The 15,507-nt window shown below is 37.0% G+C and overlaps 1 protein-coding gene across 2 annotated transcripts in view; it reads right to left on the reverse strand.

The window, feature by feature from the left end:
* syn2b (synapsin IIb) overlaps positions 1 to 15,507 on the reverse strand; it is a 92,635-nt gene that overhangs the window by 51,159 nt on the left and 25,969 nt on the right. Inside the window, exon 1 of one of the 2 annotated variants that reach the window (XM_030134145.1) lies at positions 1,859 to 1,864. The exons of the other annotated variant lie outside the window; for it this stretch is intronic. The gene's annotated coding sequence lies outside the window, so the exon portion shown is untranslated. Of the gene's footprint in view, positions 1 to 1,858; positions 1,865 to 15,507 lie in introns of those variants that run through there. 2 annotated transcript variants of the gene reach the window in all.

Below are 15,507 nucleotides of genomic sequence, written 5' to 3' on the forward strand. Positions count from 1 at the left end.
TCACTGAGAACTACACTGTAACTTCAGTAACAATGTAGATATATGTTTTGTATATATATGTGTCTTGATTAGAAAACAGAAAAGCAATAACAGATATTTTTCTTACTTTTTTTTATAGAAGTCTACAGTCAACTCTTCAAGGCCAGGATATAAGAGTAAACAATGAGTCTGTCCATGTCTTTATGTGAAGAAACATGCAATTTCTTCTTTTACTTCTTCACAAAAGCCTGTTTCTGAGAATACTGCGAAGACATGCTGAGGTTCACTAATCTATACACTTGTGTTTCTGAAACAAGAATGGAAGTGGAGATCGATTGGCAGCGTCAGTCTACCGTGGGGTTTCGTCATTAATATTAATACAACTATGTAAATGAACACGCTGAATAGGAATCGACAAACCGATCAGTCAGTTCAGAGCAATGTTTATTCAAACTATGACACATCCTTCACAGACTCAGTGTTTTCTATTCACCTTCCATCTGCATCAATGTACAACTAATATCACGCCAATCTTGCTCCTGCTAATGCATGACCATTGTGGCCAATTAGCCGTACTGTTTTCATTCAGACTGAAGGCACTGATATTTAGTTTTCTGTTCACCAATTAGTGGCAGTGCCAGTTAGAGTGACAAATCCAAACAATTACTGGTAACATGGAGCATGACTGCTCATTGAGGTTTTTCAAGCATAAAGAAACCAACCTCCTCATTACTGCAAATAGTTGATAATATTTAAAAATAATAATAATAATAATTTTTTTGCTCTATATTTATGTCCATCACAGAAAAAATACACAATACTCTGTCCTCAACTTTAATTCAAGTAAAGACCACTGGTCATATTATGCTATATTGATATAATATCGATTCATTATTGACCCATCTGAGCACCTACGCCCTTTAATCCATAAAACAACAACTGTTCTCAATATTATGTCTAAGGTGTGTCATTGAGTTAAAAATGACTATGAAATATCTTTAATGAATTAATTTGATCAAATTTTGCAGCTGTAAGACAAAAAATATGAAGATGTTACCTAATAAACGCAGACAAATCTTCTGTCTTACAGTATCAAAGTGTGCAACAAAGTCCTCTAATAATATATCACTTCTAAGGAGTTGTGTGAGCTGGTGATTTCTAGTAACAATTCACTATTATCTGCTGGCTTTCAGACCTTGTTTCCTGTATTACAGGAGCTTGCATCAGATATACTGCTTCTTCATTTGACATTTGTGTTTCCTCTGGCAGCTTTATTTGTCTCTATTGAGAGTAAATCACCGATCACTGAGTCGCTGGCAGCTGCCCTGAATACCTTGCTGTGCAAAGTTTATTATTTTATTTTTTTCTTTGTTTTTTTCCATCATGATGGATGTACAATAAGAATGAAGGAAAGGTCCTCTGGTGTAAGAGGATCTGCAAACAGTCTTGCTCCAGTAGGTACAAAGTTCATGGACTGGACTTAATCCACCCTAAAGTCTGTCTCCCACTGTGGGGTTTGAGAGCATTCTCAGTGTTAAAGACTGGGATTTCTACACTGTCTGAATATTTTATATAAAATAAAAAGGCTGAGATGTCTGATAAGTTGGGAAGACAATATTAGTTAAAATTGAAGGTCTTTCTAATTTGCAGATAGAGGGACAATAGAAAAACAGCATTTCTTTGAACAATGGAATCTGAAAACCTTGTACTGCAATGTCAGATTTTTGCTAGAAATGACCAAAGATCCATCATTCTAGAAGGTGAAACTAAAGTGAGAACTCTCTTCGCATTGATATTGGACAGAGTATGTGTCTGCAATGAGATGGAGAGCAGATAAATCACTGTAGAAAGGATGACAGTGGCTGGTCCCAGATGAGACCTGAGGCTCATCCCCAGAAGCCGCTTTTTCTGTTGTCTGTGTCATTGTCTGACACACCTACAGGTCCTGTCTGTTATAGAACCACACAGCCCTGCACACAGACTCACAATTACAAACAGTCATAGAGAATCAGCCCACAGAAAGAGGCAAAAGGTCCAATTCAAGGTGAAATTGAGGTTTTGAATGAATAAGTGCATCACTCATGCACTACTCCAGTTTGTCACTTGGCAATGTTCAGGTTGATAACTGCAGTCAGCTCTTTGTGGTGCAATTCCTCTTCCATGTCTTCCACTTGAATAAAAATGGCATTTCCGTCACAGCTGAGATATCATATTTAATGTAATGTTTCAAAATGCAAAAATAAGATTTATTCCATCTACAGGAACACACTCTGGTAGTGTACAGGAAGGACTGTCCCAGGAGACACACACAGATGACAGTCAAACGTCAGTCATGCGTCAGTGTCTTTTTTCTGAGACGTGTGTGTATTATGTAAGCATCAAAGAGAGAAAACTACAGGGCTCAGTAACAAAGATTTAGCGTCTACTACAGTGCATAAGTGTCTCAGATAGTAGACACTTCAGAAAACTTTAACAACTTAAAAATGTCAGACAAATTCATCCCTAAGACGTACCTATACAGTATATCAAATATCAGTGTTTACTTGCAGTGCATTGTGAAGTAGTGTGCTGTATATTACATGTGACATTCATGCAGAGGATGGGAGTTTAGATCCTGTTGTGGACTTTTCTGTAACCACTTTCTTTTCCTACACATCTTAAAGTGTGTATTTAGGAATGTGTGTAGGGCCACAACTGGATTCATCCATTAATATTTATCTTAACCCATAGAGACCCAGTGCTTAATTTATGACAGTTCCCAAATTCATTTTTCTCTCTATTTAACTTATCCTAATTGATTTACCTCAGTGGTGTAGTCCAGGGTATGCGCCGTATACCTACTTGTTTTTCAGTCAGCATTGCATATACCCATTTCTAAATGTCCCTGATGTGCACCATTCAGTAGCATCTGAGCCGAATTGAACATTCTTTCCCTTAGGATGGTGAAGCCACGCCTCTAATTGATGTACTTGCTATCTTCACTGATGAGGTTGGTTAACTTTAGGCATGAGGACTGGTGAGCCAATCAGAGGCAGAGTGAGGAAGGTCATTCTGAGGAAAATATGGCTAACTAGCGCTGGCCACTTCTGGAACCTGATTGGACACTTCAGGTGCCAGTGCCACCCCAGTTGATTGACAGGTCACTGCATGTCTCATTGAAAGATGAACGATTATTTAAAATGTGAATGAGAAAGGCCGAATAAATGTCTTTCAAGTGAGTGACACGTATTGAGAGAACCTACTTTCATGGAATACATGATTCTGAGGTAAGTTTTAAGGTGGTTTCAGAATGAGTCACTGTTTTAAACTACTGACCATATGACTACACATCTAGAGGAGAAGACATTTTGTCACCATTAGTTAAACTGTGAGTAGGCTAACGTTATGAAAGGCTAACGTTATCCTATGTTTGCCTCATGTTGAATACATTTACATTCATGCAGCTGCTTGTGTGACCAGTAATACCTACAAACTGCTCCTGATCAAGTCATGATAATTTTATAATAGTGAGCAAACACTACTGATGGATTTTTGGGTAAACTAAACAGAGTAGTCTTACATGTCACTGTTTCTATAATAGGATGTTTTTTTAGACTACGTAAAAAAAAGGCAAAAATTGAGAGTGTACCCACTTCTCCATTGACCTCTACACCACTGATTTATCTCAATTTAATATAATATTATCCTCCATATTTTGCTTTTTTTTTTCTTAGTGTAAATCATGTATTTTCCTATATTTAAGTCACAGATCATGGAAACATTTATAAAAGCTCAGAGTAAATTCAAAAGTTATTATATCAAAACTGAAGAAAAAGTGACACGTTCAGCAAAGATATCTATAACTGTATGTTAAAACGAACATCTCCAACAGCTGTCATTTGTCAAACTACAGTGATTTACTGGTGAATCAATGTTACAGAACATGACAGTGTTTCTACGTTCACTATGGAGCCTCTGAACGTCCAAATGGGTCATATCTGATGACCATGAAAAGATGACAAACTGCATTTTACCTCAATTATTTACATATATTGATAGGATGAGTGAATCAACAGTTATTTAACATTTTAGATCAGTAGATGGATTTGGTCGCTGTAGCTGTTTGGGTCTTTAAGGGTTAAAATGGATAAATCATGCCCTACTTTACAAGTTAATGTGACCTTTATATATCACCAGTATGTGTATGTGAAGCTTCAGCTCATATTCTATAACACATACTCTTAGTTTTGATCCCTTTTCCAACCAGGGTTTTTTCAGTTTCTGCAGATTTAAATGCACATTAACCTCTGCTTTCAACACCCACTTCCTGTCCACAACTGTGCCATGGATACCATCAAGTAGACATATTAATAAATACCGCCAGTGTGTCAGGATGATTTTAGCGTTAGTTGAGAGTGGATATGGCATATTGAAATCCAAATGGATCATTTCAATGCCCAGTCAAGTGCGTTGAGTGTTTTGATCGTTGACATTATTTTTAGAGCTCCAGGCTTAAGAAATGAAACTCTATTTTTTACATTATGTCCCTTTTAATAAAACAGAAGAATGCCTGTTGTTTCTTAACAGACTTAATAACAGACCAAAACATCAGAATATTCAGTAAGAGGAAGAACATCAGTGGACAGTCACATCTAAGGACTTAGACTCATCAACAGTTGGAAAATGTGGCGATTTGCAGAAACGGCCAATCTTAAGACTCTTAAGTGGTGATAGAGCTGTCACCACTATCTCACAATTTCATGTTTTATTCATCTGCATCCTAAAGAGTGTCTTGATTACATAAATGTCTCTTATTTTCTCACATACACTTTAACACATATAGCTAAATAGAATACACACCTACAAACTCCCCACACACTCATCACTATTTCACTGTCACAGTTTGTAAAGTAATCATCAAATCACTTATTGTTCTGCTTTGTGTTTTTTTTGTATGATGCTTACATGATGGCTGGTTTTGTGTTGGTGTTTATGTGCTCTCTTATGTACGTGCATGTGCGTCCAACGCCCACACCGCCTGTCTGTCGTGACAGTGCTTGTAGCAACGTGTTTAATTTTAGAGGGCAAGCGGACAGACAGACACAGAGACAGAAGAGAGGACATAAAAACTGCTGATCCACCTACTGGCTAAGATTCACAAACCACAGCCAGCTGGATGAAAGGGCAATGTATGGTAAACGATGCACTTATACAGATTAATACCACTCGACTTAAAGCTTAAAGTGCTTTTTACATTGACTCGTCACATACTGACACTTCAAGGCGTCACATTTAGACTTACAGGCTCATCTGACACATATATAGACAATGCCAGTGGTTATGGTTTGGTTAAGTATAGGACTGAAAACAAGTTGGGTAGTAGTGTTGCAACAACAAATCGATTCTTAAAAGAGTTGGTAACAAATACAGCAGTTGGTTCATTGGGTCTTGAGCACATTAGTATTGAGGCATGCCCGCACGCTGTGCAGTGTAACAGCGGAAAACACTGAGCACATGGTGGAGGCTTCGGATGCCGGACCAGATTTTTAAAGCAAGGTTTACATTATGTTCCCAGTGGCCACAGCAGCCACATAGTGCGCCGTTAATGTAACAAAACTTCTATACAGAGGAAAAAAAATGGCCAAAATCTCACGGTGCACTACATTTCAGGTACATAAACAACCTAGCTCAGTGTTTTTCAACCTTGGGGTCGGGACCCCAAGTGGGGTCGCATGGAATTCAAATGGGGTCGCCTGAAATTTGTAGTAATTGATAAAAAAAACAAGTTATGAATAAAAAATATATGGTGAGTTGAAAGAGACAATCCCAATCCCAATACACAATAGACATGACAAACTGTGAAGCTGAAACTGAAGCACTGTGGTTCTGTTTATCTTTCTTTATGTTCATTTAAGATAGTAAGCTCTTTCATAATTCATAGTTTGAGTTATTGTTTGTTCAGTATTAATTGTCAGCCTTGTAAATGCACGTTGGACTGACTGTACATATCCTGACCAAGGAAAATAAAATTCTCACTTTGTGCAGTAATCTACATCTGGCTTTTTTGCCTCCGTACATAATAATATACATTATATAGACTAAATGTCATCTAAAATTAACGTTTTCTTGCAACATAATATAGCAAACAATTACATGATCAAAAAGAAATTAATTTTAACAAAAAAAAGTCTCTGTTTTGAATGTCTGGGGTCGCCAGAAATTTGTGATGTTAAAATGGGGTCATGAGCCAAAAAAGGCTGGGAACCACTGACCTAGCTTAAGATAGCCTATGTGTCGTAATTACTTTAGCCTGCTAGCTAGTTAGACACTATCGTCATAATTATGTTTTCATCCATCTCCAATTTTTCAGGCCACCAGACTAACGTTAACTACCGGAGGTGGCTGAAAACGATATCTTGCTAGTCTCTAGTCAAAACAAGTCTAGGTAGCAGGCTAGTGCTCACTAACTATACCCAAAGTCACTGCAGGGATGTAATCATTAGTGACTTGTCTGCAGTCTATATTGCTTTGGTTAAATACCAGTCTTTAAGAATTGAGTCTTTTGTGTTTATTCGATGAATGGATTAGGCCTAGTTATTAAAATGATCAACAGTAACCTACAGAATAATCAATCATTAAAATTATCGTTAGTTGCAGCCCTATTGGGCAGATTTAGAAAAAGTGTCAGCATAAACTAAGACAGACAAAGAAAGACAATATAAAAATAAGCACAGCATGAAATGGGACCTGGTCTCTTTAATGTTTCACCATAACCACCTACTATGGATTGCAACTGGGCCTGTGTAGTCTATTTCTTATGTTTGATTACCCCGCATGATGAAAATCAATATGTGGTACCAGGATGTCGATAACAAACACCAAGGGTTCATTACCAATTTTTAGACACCAGAAATACAAAATATCCGTGTGTATTTGTATTATTTAGCTCATGAGTGTTAATTTTGTATCCACTTTACATGTAAAATCCACATCTATTTACATTTTACTTGATTGAAAGTGTCAGATAGAAGATAACTGGTGTGGTTTTTTTGCAAACGTGGCCAAAAATGATCTGCTTATACATGTCACAAGCTCAGTTTTATCAGATTATTTTGTAATTTCACTGAATATGGGCACAAGGGCATTGTCAGGTCTGCACTGTGTAATCAGTAAAAGTGTCTGGAACACAATAAATCCTTTACATTATTAGTGCGGAAGTGGGGGATGTACTAGTAAGTAGGTGAAATTGGTAGTCAGTGACATAATATGCTTCTCCCTCTGCTTAGAATCAATTACAAAATGACTTGAAATATAAGGCAGAGACTGTAGAATGAATGAATGAATGAATGAATGAATGAATGAAAGTTTTTTATTATTGTGTCTTGCATACAGACATGCCTAGCCCTTACATGGGCTTATAAGACACCATAAATACAAACCAAAGATCAAATACCAGACAACAGGCACAGTATATAAACAAAACAAAATACTGACCTATTTAAACAAACACATCTGCTGCTTTTTCCAAATCTGAGAGCTTTTTTTTAGATTTGTATGTTTGGTTATAATGTGTGTCTGAAACCTTGTTATCTATGCTGCTCCCTGTCTTTGCCAGGATGCTTCTGTAAAAGCCATTTTTAATCTCAGTGAGTCTTTGGTGGTTAAATAAAATTAAAAGCAGCAGACATTTTACTTATGGGTTGAGCTGGAGCATTTGGCTGACTTTGGTTTAATGTGATCCAAAGTCCAAAGGCAAAAATACAGAACATCACAGAAAGTATAAGCCCCACAAAGAAGTGCTTTTGAAGTTAGTATATGTTTCAGGTGCTACTGAAAAACATCATTTTACTCTTAGGATTAAGGTAAATTGTGTTTTAAAATGTGACGTTCAAAAAAGATGGGGAGGGATTAGTGTGTAAATCCACTAACCTTTGCATATTTTTGTGTTTTTGGTTTTTGAGCAAGTGGAACATAATTATATTTATTTTAAATGGACTGTACTAAAACACACTAACTGATTATCACATATTTAGCTGCATCACTTCACCTGAGTCGGCTTTGTTTAGTTTGTTTAGAGCTGCAATACTAAATAACCCACACAAAATGAAAGTGACATTGCTAACTCATTAGCATCATTGCCTCTGGACATAAACACAACCCTGCTCAGTGTGTCCTTAGCGTTGTCACTAAAAGTCATTACCTCTTTTATTTTACTGTCCAGTCTTCATCTCTCCATAATACAGTCATTACCCTCCTAAACAAAACACAGCTATGGAAGCTTAGGACAATTTGCTGCCTCAGTGGGCAGAAGGCTATCAATCCTATATCGTTGCAGGGTATTGGCAGTAAGCCATGCCTTTAAACTAACCCGTTCATTTTCCAGTCGATTCTTCAATGACTGCTTTTTCAGGAGTTACAAAGCAGGTAAAAAGTGAATAAACATCACCTCGGGCTAATCAGAACAGAAGGTTCTTAAAACCAGCCTTATTCACACACTGAGGAAATACACTGGTGTATTTCCAACATCATACATCAGCTTGAAATAATGTGGAAAAATCTGTTAAGTCAAAAGTTAAATTAAAAATTGAAAAACTGCTTATGAAAATACAATAATTACAGACATACTTCTTATCTTTAAATGGCTCAGCCAGTCACCAAGGATGTTTATTTACACAAACAAGTGTACACTATGTTGGCTTTATGTAAACATTAGGTTTTCAGCTTTTGTCATTGTTGTTAATCAATTAAAAGTAATTTGGAGGCTGTCAGTGGTGGTTTATAACACTGCAATTTACTACCTTGTAATGCATCATGGCACAAGAAATATTAACTGAGTGCAACAATCAAATCTACTCACTTATCTTACACAATAAGCACCAAGTCCAAGAAAATAATATTGTGATCACAATTTTTATATGACCAACAATGTGCCTTAGAATATAAAGATATGTCTACAGCCAAGTTGGAGACACATGGGTGAAAAGAGCGCAAAGACATCATTATGTCTAGAAAACCATTACTAATGGAGGACAATAAAGGACAAACACGCAGGCAAGTAGATAATAGTGTTTATATGATCTGGATGACTTCAATCAGACATGTCAATGGGAACGCACTTGGATAAAACCTTGGAGAAAAAGGATCTGAAATATGACATAAAAGGGACTGTTTTACACAGACAGTCAGTTGTTTTTTCTTGGTTTATTGTCCTTTAGTTAAATGTGCAATAAATCTGCCTCACATTAGACTCAGATGACAAAGGACAAGGCAGAAGATCAGACCCTGTCTGGTCCACATCCTGTCCTTCAATCCATGACATTGCTTGGGTTCTTATTTATTTTGATAAAGATTTTTTTTTCCAATGGCTTCACACTAAAACTATCATTTTAATGTGATCATAAGGTTTAAATGACACTACATTTTACCAGTTTTCAAGTCTTTATATTGCTGTGTAAAAATAAGTAGATATAGATTCATTAATCATGACTGATAGGATGTTTGACCTATTATTGGTATTAGCAGTAGCAGAATGATACCTATGTTAACAATAGGCTTTTATAGAGAAACTAAAAAAAGCACTCAGGGAGTGCAGACCTCCACCAAGGCAGATCAGCCCCCCCCCAATCACCACCACAATTTTATCATTTGTTCCTTGTGCCAGTATCAACATTTCCTAAAAATTTCATCAAAATCCATGCGTAACTTTTTGAGTTATCTTGCAAACAGTCAAACAAACACACAAACAGACAAACCCCGATGAAAACATTACCTCTGCCATTCCTTGGCAGAGGTAATAAAAAGAAAATCCCTCCAACAATGATGTTTTTATGTGATTCAGTTCCACATCTGTTGATTAATGACTGTGAGGTTGATTCAGATTTATTTATTTGGGTATTTACTTTGATTACCTTTATCTGGGTTCTAATCAAGTAAAGGACAGTGATTTTAGATGCATTTTCATCGTCAAAACTTTGGGGCTAGAAGGCTGTTGACTGATGCATTGTTATTTGCCTTTAAAACTCCACACTGACTTCAATACGTAACTGTATTAAAAACATATTATAAAGGATTCCCTGAAAACAGGCTACTTCCACACTAATTGGAATATGACTATAGCACTGCTGGGACTGGGATTAATAAGTGTTGGTGCTATTTGGCTTTATGAAGGTTTACACTGGCAACATGCCTCTGATAAAGTAATTAAAAAGAACAGCTATTAAAGTTAACCATGTTACTGTTAAAGAAATCCTGACAGCTTTTACATCACTGCACATACGACAAAACACAAACTACACCCTTGGCTATTGTTAGTGCTGTGTTTAAATTGTACTTTAGCAAAAGCAATTTCTGCTGTGCACAGTGTTTTGTTCATATTCAGGAAAGCTGCTGCAGTTCAGGTAGTGTCTATGTTTAGATAATATGTCTGTCTACCAAAATGTAATTTGCATGTCTAAGCAGGCTGTCCTGTACGTGACTGAATAAAATGCAGTGATGGATTATTTCTAGAGGCAACAGATATTACATCCATCTCTTGATGGGGAGATAATCCTGATGACAATGATTGAAAAAAACATTTGTAAGTGCATCTTTTGGAAATCCTTTTTCTTATATTATTATTTCTGCACAGTATACTGTATGTCCTCTTCCTGAGGTCAGATACGTCTTGAATTAAGATGCTGAATGCAGTTTCTGTTAATCTGCTCACTGTGTTGAGATAGTAAAACAATGCAAGACTGTGGATAATAGCAACAGGTGATACAATTTTTTAAGATGGTAACATACAGCATAAATTGTCATGACTGGAGACCTTTGTTGCATGTTTTTGCTGGCTCTCTAAAGGGCCTAAAATGTCAAAAAAAAAAAAAAAAAAAAAAAAAAAAAGATGTGATTTTATTCTACTTGCTTTTGAGAGAAAAAAATAAAGTGTTAATAATCACACTCCAATCACACTCACAAGAGCAGGTTAATGGCCACTTCTTTCATAAAACATACGCTTAGCTATCCTCAGGTGTTCATGCTGTTTTTAATTCAGTGCATGGTTGAATTTAACTATAACAGATTTATACAGTAGTTTATGTAGCTGCTGTGCTGCTAATACTGTGACTGAACATGTAATTCTGTTTCTCTTGAACAGTTCATTTTGTTTCAAGCTCTCCAGCAGAGAAAGCACATGGAAGAGCACAAAAAGACGCATATAGAGTTAGAGTTAGTAACCATGAAAACAGCTTTTTCACGACTCCTGACAGATGATTTAACTGAGTCTACTGGATTGTGGAGAACCGGAGGTAGTGGAGCTGTGAATTATCACTTATTACTGCAAGATAATTAAACATACGCACTCACAGTCAGGACACCTTCAAGAAAATCTGTGAGCTTTTCCTCAATCGTGACATCTGCAACATTACAAGCTCACACACAAATGCAACTTGGGAAGCCATAACAGACTCTGCATCTCTACCGCAGAGCAGAGGGGAGGCCTTGACTCATGATAAACGTGCCGCTCTCTGCGTTCTCTATAATCTCCACCACACAGATGGAAAGATGAATGATTTATCAATTAATCCAGCACAGCTTTATCGAATACATCTGGCAGAGCTGAGGCTGTAGTCATTGCTGTTAGTTGATCTGATTCCTACTCGAGCAGAGGAATTTTACAGCTTGAACCTCTGTCGGTGTGCTGATTAAACTGCGCTGATAAAGAAGCAGCCGGTTTGTGCAGAAGACAAAATGACAGTTTGCATCACCACGCAAGGCTGCTCTAACCAGAACCACAACAGCATCTGTCATTTGTTTTAACACATACAGTATGTTTGTATCACATTCAAGCGAACGGTTCCCTGTTAGAACAAATGTTGGACACAAGTCTTTATATTTGCACACACATAAATATTATGTCTAATAACACATTCAGTAACATGAATCATTTTTGAAGTTAAATGAAAAATAGAGTCATATTTTGACAGATTTGGATACCTGGTAGGCCTATTATCATTCATTAAAAAAGAAACCACTCAAAGTGATCATTTTTTGACAATGACAAATTAATTTTGTGACAAACTTTTTGCTATAAACCAGTAAGTAAAGCTACAACCAGGGCTGAGAGACCTTAAGTTGTCATATAATCTACTTTTCAGAAGACAGCAGTAGGGGTGGAAATCGAAAACTGTTTCTGACTTAGAACCGGTTCTAATTAATCAATTCCATCGGAATTGTACACCTCCAGCGTTATCAGTTCTTCTTACCAATTGTCTCATTTCCCTGCATGACGTTTTCTGGTTTTCCCTACGTCACATCGCAGTACATTACGTAATCACGTCATCCACTGACCTACTTCAACCGCAAGGAATCATGAAGAGGAAAAAGTGAGCCATAGCTTAGCTACATTTCACCAGAAGAGACGAGAATAATGCCATGTGTAATCAGTGTAATGCTGTAATTTCATGTAAGGGTGCAAATACCAGTAACATGTTCAAGCATTTGTTGACCCGGCATTCAATTACATTCTAGGATGTGTCATGTGTTTGACTGCCTGTGTATGAGTGCTAACGTTACTGGTCCAAAAAGCTCCACTATGGCCTGTTGAACTACTTTTTTCCCATTCAAAAAAACCCTCAGGAATCAATAGGAGAATTAATAAGGAATTGGATCTGTTAGCAGAACTGACAATGGCATTGATGTTGATAAAATCCTATCATTTTCCACCCCTAGACAGCAGATAGTGTTATTAAAGAAATAAATAGCAGCTCGGTAAAAAAAAAAAAAAATCACACAAGTGACATTCAGTTTAAATGGCCCAACTTGAAGTGTCATTACTGTATTTAACAGAGAATATGGCATTATGGGCTGCTTGTACCATTACGTTTAAGTCTCTTTATAGTGAATCTTTAGCAACTGCCTGCATTAAAAATCCACTTTATACTGTAGAGTTTGAGGAATTAATTGCTTTACCTTGAGAAAAGGTTGACTTCATGATGAACTGACAACTACAGACGTAAAAGAATTACACCAAATATATGTGTGAACTCACTGAACTGATGATCTGGCTTCTGTACCCAGAGGCACTGTGGGTCAATACTGCATTATCAGGTCAAACTGATGTAAAAATGAACAGTTTTAAGTCAAATAATAACAACTAATAGACCTTGCCTACCGATCATGGGTCATGATTGTACATCAAATTATCGGCCCAGTTCCATGACAATGACTGTGATCGGAAAAAGCAAAACATCCCAGACATTAGCTGTAGCTGCTGGTGTTTGTGATAAGCTTGTAAAATATCCTAGGATCTAATGCATCACCATGACAGTGACAAAAGGAGTTGTCATTGTCACGTGACAAAGGAGCTGTTTTCGTTTGCACTAAAATGGAGTCTCATCATGCAGACATTTAAAACCACATGGAAACGTCAGAGACAATTTCCGGTTCTTCAGCCTGATTCTACACAGACATGAAGCAATCCCTCAACAAAATAAAGGAGACAGGTAGTGACGCACATAATCTGTTGTTTATCATCATTTGAGCTAACATCCAGAGGAAAAAAAAACCTCATTAGATTTATTTAGCTCTGTGTTCATGAACAGGGCATGAGCAAACTCTGAGCTTCAGAGAGGCTTCTCTCTTTCACTGCTCTGCATAATGGCTTGTCACACTGGGGCAGTAGCAGAGGTCCTCTGCTTCTCTTTGGTTCACAGTAGCTCATTAACTGCATCTTGTGTGGTACAGAGCATTGAGAATTGTTGTTGTGTGGGTGTGAATGTGTGTGTCAGAGCTGGAGGCACAGAGTTTAAATGGAGGAGTACTGCTTTGAATGGACAAAACGTCAGTGACGTGTTGTCGGTGTCCTTTTTTTTTCCTCCTTATAATTACCATAGACAGCTTTTCAATCATGGAGACTCTGATTTAAATATATTTGCCTTCACTAAATTTTAAAAATATATATAATATTCAATATTCAATAAATATGGGAAATACATGCACTACTTGGAACTACACAATTTATAATAACTTATGTTGTCTACACTCACAACTAGGCTTGGGCGATATGGAAAAAAATCATATCACGATAATTGTTTTCATATCATACAATATTGATATGTATCCCGATATAAATCAAGCTTAAATTTTCTGTTACTCATAACTTAGGCTAGTTGAGAGGACATCAGAAGGTTATTTTTGATTTAAATAGGATTTATTTTCTGTCAGAAGTTGAGCATGACAGATGTGCTGAAGAGCATTATACAACTGTTTCAGAGAAATAAAACAGGTACCTATATTTAAAACTAAACTAAAAATCTGACCAGCAGGCAAAAGCTTTCAAGTTCATGAAGACCATCTCCACAAAACAATGCTGGGGGTGCATTCCGTAACTGCCATAACTGGCATAAACTGAAAATGAAACTTAACACGCTTTGAACGTCTGACTCCCAGCTTCTATACCGTACCCTACTTTTCAGTAACCTGGTCGCCCGAGTTCTCAGTCAAATTTTCTCCTGAGGGAACACTCATTACCTCCCGCTGCAGCCCAAACATTAGTGTGTGTGTGCTGCGTCTGGCTCTTATGCCTGTGCTGTGTGCGTCAACCTAACTTGACGTGGCTCTAGCATGATTGGCTGTTCTTATGTTGTCAAAACATGAACGAATGAATTCTATCAAAATTGTATCGAGCATGTCTCGTATTTCTATCGAGGAAAATTTTATTTTGCGATATATATCATGATCATTTTGTTGCCCAGCCCTACTCACAACACAATAAATATACTACCATGGAACATTTGCACCTTATATGAAGTTTGTGTTGGAATTAGTTTTGTGCTTGAAGCCCATTGTTTGTTCATATTAACTCACAACAGAGATTCCAACACAAACTTCACCTAACCAAACAAACATATAAATCTTACATTGACAACCTTCAATAATGCATTACTTGTCCTTGTCTGTCAAACATGTGCCTATAACTAGAATTACCATCACATATAACATCACTAACCAACATTTTTTTCACTCATGTCCATCTCTGTGTGAGGATGGCCAACAGAGGAATAATTGACCACTGGATACATCAGTTTTTATTAGTGAATATCTCATTCAGTAATTGACAAAATGGTGTACAAAAATCTACTGTGTGCCCTGTTTGTTTCAGTCGACAGTAATCTTTCCTGTCTTAAACAGGTGTGTTTTCTGAAAGATGAGGGTGCTGTGGACTCAGTCCTGTCACAGCAAACTCTGTTTATTATTTGTAAAAAATCTCTGGCTGAATATCTAAGTTTTGGTTTTAGTCCTTACACCAATCAAAATAGTTAAAATGCCAAAAAGGTAACATCCATAGAAATATAAAGACTTAAGTGTATATGTGTGATTATGTTAAACACAAGGCCTTTGTACAGCAGTAACTTTGGGTTGATCTAGACTAAGCTAATATTCTTTAAACCCCTGCGGTCTCCTTCAGGCTTTGTGGGTATAAGCTTGTGAGATAATGCAAGTTGAACCTTCGTAGGCTGACAGACCACAAGGAAAAGCAGCCCCTCTGAGACTGTGAGGCAGCTACATAAA

Source organism: Sphaeramia orbicularis, chromosome 5 (assembly GCF_902148855.1).
Source record: "Sphaeramia orbicularis chromosome 5, fSphaOr1.1, whole genome shotgun sequence".
Lineage (NCBI taxonomy): Eukaryota > Metazoa > Chordata > Actinopteri > Kurtiformes > Apogonidae > Sphaeramia > Sphaeramia orbicularis.